Below are 7,820 nucleotides of genomic sequence, written 5' to 3'. Positions count from 1 at the left end.
AGGTCACTGTAATTGTAACACCAAAATGGTGGTTTACCTTGCTACTTGTTCATCATGTTCAGCTTTCTATGTTGGCAAAACGATTAGGACGAATAGTGGAACATGTTAGAGACATAAAAAAGCAAAGAAATACTAGTTCTCTTTATATACATAGTTCAAGATGTCAGAATTTCAAGAGTTATTTATCCTTTGTAATTGATAGAATTGCATATAATAATAATAACAAAGGAGGTGACGATAAAACCTTACTAGGCTAAAGAATGTTTATGGCAATTAAGATTAAATGCTAGTTCCATACCTGGTATTAATGAGCACATTTCTATATCTAGCATACTTAAATATAAGTCTCAATTTATTTAATATTTAATAGTATGTTGATATTTAATAGTTGGTTGATTTTAACATTATCAACGAATCTACGTTTTATTTAAAGTATCAGTGTAATCACTACTGCAATAGTGCTTTATTCAATGTTTTTTTAAGCACTAATGATTTTAAAATAATATTATTAATAGGACTTTTTAGAGTAATTTTTATTATGATTTCTTTTTTATGAATTCTGTTTGGCTTATTTTGTACTATTTTTATGTATAAATTCCTTGTAAATAGTTTAATTATATATTGACATCACTATTATAAATTTTCACAAGTCTTGGCTGCATTTTTATTGTATATATAGCTCTTTTAAATTATGATATACAATTAATTGTGTATCAAATAAATTGCTTAATTATTCAATTTGCACATGTATTTAAAAGGAAGTTAATGTGTGGATTCTTAGTACTCTGATGATGCCCTAACTTGTGTGGTGAAAGCGCTTAGTACTTGAGTTCTTTTGTTTTGTTTTACAATAAATCGGTCTTCAGCAGTTGTTACTGGTTCGCTTTTTTTGGTATTGCATGATAACTCCAGGAATCAATCAGAGGAGGTTAGAAAAGACTGGAAATAGAGACTGGATAAGCAATTCACAAAAAAAAAAAAACAAAACAACAACAACAAAAAACAATGGGAGGATATAGGTATGGCTCCCAAATATGCTACAAAGTGTAGAAGATTTAGGATTTTTGCTTGGAAGTATTTGCATATGTATTTTTATATCCCAAGCAAACTCCAAATAATTTTTCCTCAGGTAGATTGCAAATGTTACAGGTATGATGGGGAAGAAAGTAGTAAATGGAAACATATTTTTGGGAGTGTAATGAGTTGGCAGTTTGGGTGGCTCAATGGACTAGGGAAGTTAGCATGGGTGATGCCGTTGATGGTTCAAATCTGGAAGTATCCACATCCACTCTTCATCACTTGGCATAATAGTTAAGGTGTTTACCTTACAGACTTTAAAACTTCCCTGCAGACTACTCTGTTAGAAATACTGGGTGAGCAAATTGCTGTAACTAAGGAAATCATTTTTTGAGCTGTGATACAGAATCAGAATTCCTAGAGATAGTAAGGCCTTGTGGTATTTAATTTTCGTGGCTGCCAAAAGCACGATTACTAGAAAATAGAAATCAAAGTCTAAATCAACCATCCGAGAAGTAGTGAATATAGTAACAGAGATAAAAGAACTGGAAGTGGGATCTTCACAAAATGGTAGGAGCAAATTACATAGAAAAAATGGGAATTGTGGGAACAATACATGCAGAATAACATTTTGGAGGAGGAATGAGGTTTAAGGGAAAGCAGGAATTGAATGAGCTATGTAATGTTTGATTGAAAATGATTATATAGAACATTATATGTGATGTATAATGTTTGCAACTGAAAATATATCAATATGGTTTGTTTTCATATATGTTAATGTATGATTGCTATGTCATTAGTGATAATTCAGCAAAAATGCTTCTCATTTATGAAAAAAAAAAAGTTGCACTTGAATATGATTAGGTATGAGCTTTGTTTTACATGGATGGAGCAAATACAATGGTAAGATTTCAGCCTTGGTATTGTAAGGAATTGATTCTATCTTAATGTTGCAGCCTGGCAACGTCTGTTACTTCAGTAATCAGAGAGCACTTTTGTCAATGACTATTCACACCAGACAGTTAGAAACTGAGCCATTCAGTATTAGATACCATAGTATAGGCAGATACCTCTGTGTGCTTTGTTCACCTAGCTATCGAAAATTGGGAAACTTGGGTTAAATATGGCTAAGCTTGTAAGGGCTATTGGAGTGTTAGCCTAGTAATTTCCTATGCACCTATGAACCCATGATAATTATAGGGGGTCATGCATTTCTATGAAGTGAAAGGTTTGAAAACTGTCCCTGAAGTCTTCTTCTCTATTGGAACAGTTTCCTATGCTGATGTTAGAGTGATAATGGACAGGGTCTCACTACCTGATCTCAAAAAGAGTATGATATGGATTTTAAAGATCCAGAGTAAGAGGAGAGATGCATTAAATGAGTTACTCTATTGGACTCCAAGAAATAATAGGTCTTTTTCACTTATCTCCAAGATTATGTAGATAATGCTGAGCCACAGTGTTATATGTAATATGATATGGCTTTTATGGATTAAAAAGGACTACATTTGCTTGCTTTTAACATTCAGGACATACAATAGCTTGATGAATGGTACATTTTACTGCAAGCAGTTCAAAATGTTTTAGAATGTTAAAATGCCTTAATAAAGTAAGACAATTATTGTGCTTATTATCCATTAGACGATGCATGTAAATAGAGACTTCAAGCCTATACATAAGAGCTACTAAGCATATAAAATGTATACACTATTATGGATACAGGATTATTGAGGGTAGAATGTAGTTCCCAGTGAGGGGTTATGTTATTTGTAAATGGAAGGTATTTGTTTAAAAATTAAGTTTTGCAGCAGTATTGTCATGTGTATTATTAGTAGTGCTGTAATCAACCCACTGAAGATGTTTCTCATGAGAAGTTTAAAGTATGACACTGTAGAGAATGTTTGAAATCAGCACTCTTTTAGGCCTTCATTCACTGTGAATGGTGGCCTCAGAGCTGTAGCAAGTGAATTCAGCATCCTGGGCAACACACACATTAACTTCTCCCAAAGCACTCTGATTTGTGGCATATTTTACTTTAGGCCAGTATGCACCAAATGTCATGCCTATGGCAACATGTCTTTGTTCACTGAGGGAATGCTAAACTTTTGTCTTAATATTCAAGTGCTGTATGAATTAATATGCAAATTTGACTAAATAGATATGTTTCTTCCATGCTAGCTAGCATGTCTGACAACACTGCCATATCCTGGTGCATATTTAAGAAGGCCTTCTTAGACTGCTCATGCAAAAACTATGAATTGGCTATAAGAATCCTTAGCCCTTTTTAACCAAGTTGAGATGTTCCTAAATTTGGACAGAGGCAGTCATAACACTTTTCTTACAAAATCCATTGAAGCACGTCTGTTTTATGCACCAAGGAGGCACTAATTCCTAGGATGATGTTGTAGTTTTCAGGCTGCAGTAATTTTCTTGTGGGCTTTTGAGTTTGGTTTGGCACAGTTCTAACCTTGAATATTCTGTTATTATGTACCTTTTCCACTGTTGTGGTGTGGTGACTGTGTGCATGAGACTTACTGAGGTCAGTAAAAAGCCTGTCTAATGTGTGATGTGTGTGCACTTCTGTTTTTATAGAGTGTAGGGCTTCCTGAGATATATGTGAGGCGTTTAGGGCTGTGTTCTTTGAACCTCCACTAATACAGTAATAAGTATATGCCCATGCTCAAAAGGTAGGACTGCTACTGAGCATTTATCCTAATATTCTGGATGTACTTACACTGTTCACAGATATTTAAGGTCTTGTCAGAAAGGACTGTATTTTCTGTGAACACAAGCCAATTCCTACACTGCCTAATATGACCATCATCTAGCAATTTTTGGCAAAATTATATCATGTAGTGCAATCAGACCTCATCTAAAATAAGATCCTCTCTATAAAAAATCTACCTCAGATGTGTAATGCCAGACAGAACCTAGTTTTATCTTTGTCAAATAGCCACAAAAGTAGTTAGCTTCAGTGGAAGTTGTGATTAGTTGGGCAGTTAGCAAAGTTGATTATGATATGAGCTGTTGATGAGTTGCTTTCTGTAGTCTAGAATTTGATTCCTTCAGTCTCCATTTGTCTACTTTGTGACTCTGAGAATGTCACTTAATAAGACAGTAGTCCTGAAAAGGGGTGTTTGTATCTGGTGGGATTACACTATTAACAAAATAAAAAAATAAGGGTGAGTTGTAAACACCTTCTGAGTGTTCTGTTTTATATGTTTACAGATATTGTGTGGTAAATTACTAGATGCTCTACTAATTGGAGATTTTAAAAGTAAGCTGGAAAATATTTAAAGCAGCAGGTACTCTAATGTATATCTGATGGGTGGGAATATATAAATGGGATAGTAATTACACCTTAGTTTGTCACAACTTTTACAATATGATACTGTAGTGATTGCTTGTAGGATGAAATTTGATAGGAAAGGAAGGAAATTTTGAAATTAAATTTACATAAAAGTGTATAACTCAAAAGCCACTGGACTTAAGAACACAATAAGACTAAGGTGAGTGAGATAAAGACAACTTGGATATTCTCAGTCAGGAGTGCATTCTCGTAGATCTCACAAGCAAACATTGACTTGTTTTTCCATTATCCTAAAAAGAAAGCTCATTCAGAAAATGTTAATCAATTTGGCCTTATAAAAAAAACTTAGTTTATTTTCTGCCTTTACACAAAACATTTAAAATGCTCCAAAACAATTTAATATAAAATAATATTACAATAAAACAAGAGTAAAACAAAAGAAAACAAATGTTAGGTATACAAACTCCAAATCAAAAAGCTGCATATATTCACGTAACAATCTCTTCTATCACCTCTGTCAAAAAGAATTTGATGTGTTTTATCTTACCTTAAATAAACAATAATTAATGTGAGCTATTTTCGTAATTTGCAAGGAGTTATGCCATTTACCCTCAAAGAATGAAACACAGGGTGTGCTTTCAGCCTTAAAACATAAAAAATTAAAATGTGAAGAAAAGAACAGTTACATTAAACTAGGACTGAAATAAAACAAGAGTGAAATTTGTAAGTATACAAAATACAGACTAAAGAAATATATACAGCAGTCTGTTTTGGCAGCTCTTAGGACAATGTTGACATGTTTTTCCTTACCTTAGATAAAAAGACCAATAAAGAATTAAAATATGGTAGGCTTATGAGGGGGATGGCTACCTAGACAGAAGTGAATTAGGATGTGGTCAAACCATGATATTGGTTCCAATTCTAGGTCAGATATGACCACTCTCAGTTGGAACAAGTTTTAATAAGGTTTGCAGAAGAAATCTTATGGCTGAAGTTATGTCCTGCAAAAAGGTGGAGGAAATCCATGACAAGGTCAATAGTCTTATCAGTGACTCAAATATTTAAATCACTGGAGATTATCTATCTTGGGTGAGAATGTAAACATTTGACGAGAAAGCCTGTAAAATCCAGCAGAAATATTTCCACATGCCCATGTGTATGACATGCAGATGTGTGTATTGTTTCTTTAAGCAATCAGTAAAGCTGAGGTGTGACCATATTTATCTTGAGCCCAAAGTAAAGATATGAAGTTTCAGCATCTCACAGAGTATGCCTCCATGTGGTATGTTTCGCTGTTTAAACTGTACCATTATCTTCAGGACAAAGTAGGTATGCAGTTTTCTCTTCTTTTCTCATTTTGGGCATGCATTCAGAGGATCTGGTGATGTCAGTCTCAACCTTACACATATTAATCCAGACCTAAAGCAAACAGCTACCCCTCTTTATTACCCCCACCTAGATGCACAGTATAAAAAAAATAACCTGATAGGACAGAAGCTGATCAGTTAGGTTCAAAATTGTCATCAGACATGTCATCAGACATGGTTTCTGTAACAAATGCCAGGTCAACCTCCTATGCCAAATCCAAGACAATGCTTAGCTTCCTGGATATTGACTTGGTATTTAGTTTTTACTCTCCTGAATTTGTGTTGGATTTTAATTTTAGAATCACACTCCTGATCTGCTAATAAATAAATAAATTTTCAGTGGAAAGGTACTGCTTATCTGAGCATGTTCAGATACTATGTTCTTTGGCTATCCTGCATAAGGGTATTACAAGGGGTGGTAATGAGTTAGGAGGATGGCAAATTGCATTGGGTAGATACAAATGTGTTATTTATTTATGTTCTATCTATCTATCTATCTATCTGAATTTGTTGACCTGGATAGTCCCACTGAGCTTGTGTCCTATTTATTTTACAGTTTTAGTGTTTCACTTGAAAGAAACATGCACTGTTTAACCAGCAATATGCATCATTTTATTATCCTGTGTATACTATACTGACTACTGAGAAAATATGTGCGTTACGTCTTCAGCACTCTGTTCTGCAGGATGGTCTTATACCTCTGAAATGTCTCTGATATTCAGGGACATTCCTGGTTATGACTTGAACTTTAGCTCTGTCTCTCTTAATCCCTCCTAAACCTGATGACTTTTGGCGAAAAGATGGTGAATTATACTTAATAAATAGAAATTTGTCTGTGTCACAAGTGTTAATTCAGTAAGGGTGTTTGGAAAAAATAAATAATGACAGTAGAGTTTTGGAGTTCTTTAACTTAAAAAAAATGTATTCAGATTCACATTCTCCTCTTGATCTGTCAGTGTCTCAGGTTAATAGTTCTTCTTTCAGCTGCTCCCGTTAGGGGTCGCCACAGCGGATAATCTGTTTCCATTTCTTCCTGTCCTCTGCATCTTGCTCTATCACACCAACCACCTGCATGTCCTCTCTCACCACATCCATAAACCTTATCTTAGGCCTTCCTCTTTTCCTGTTACCTGGCAGCTTCATCCTTAGCATCTTTTACCAATATACTCTGCATCCCTCCTCAGCACATGTCCAAACCAACGTAATCTTGCCTCTCTGGCTTTGTCTCCAAACCTTCCAACCTGGGCTGACCCTCTAATATACTTATTCCTAATCCTGTCCACGCTCGTCGCACCCAGTGCAAATCTTAACATCTTTAACTCTGCCACGTCCAGCTCTGACTCCTGCCTTTTTGTCAATGCCACTGTCTCCAACCCATATAACATAGTTGGTCTCACTACCCACTTGTAGACCTTTCCTTTCACTCTTACTGGTACACATCTGTCACAAATCACTCCTGACACTCTTCTCCACCCACTCCATCCTGCCTATACTCTCTTCTTCACCTCTCTTCCACACTCACCATTAATCTGAACTCTTGATCCCAAGTACTTAAACTCATCCAGCTTCACCACCTCTACTCCCTGCATGCTCACCATTCCTCTATCCTCCCTTTCATTCACACACATATATTCTGTCTTAGTCCTGCTGCCCTTCATTCCTCTTCTCTCTAGAGCATATCTCCACCTCTCCAGGGTCTCCTCCACCTGTTCCCTACTCTCACTACAGATCACAATGTCATCTGCAAACATCATAGTCCATGGAGAGTCCGTCTGATCTTGTCTGATAACCTGTCCATCACCACTGAAAATAAGAAAGGGCTCAGAGCTGATCCTTGATGTAATCCCACCTCCACCTTAAACGCATCCGTCACTAACACCGCAGACCTCACCGCTATCACACTTCCCTCGTATATATCCTGTACCACTCTTACATACTTCTCGGACACTGCCGACTTCCTCATACAATACCACAACTCCTCTCTAGGCACCCTGTCATATGCTTTCTCTAAGTCCACAAAGACACAATGCAACTCCTTCTGACTTTCTCTGTACTTCTCCATCAACACTCTCTGAGCAAACATTGCATCTGTAGTGCTCTTCCCTGGCATGAAACCATACTGCTGA

The sequence above is a fragment of the Protopterus annectens genome, chromosome 7.part1, assembly GCF_019279795.1.
Source record: "Protopterus annectens isolate FY-2018-M chromosome 7.part1, PAN1.0, whole genome shotgun sequence".
In the NCBI taxonomy this organism is placed as follows: domain Eukaryota; kingdom Metazoa; phylum Chordata; order Ceratodontiformes; family Protopteridae; genus Protopterus; species Protopterus annectens.
Note: the sequence above shows the minus strand (reverse complement) of the source record.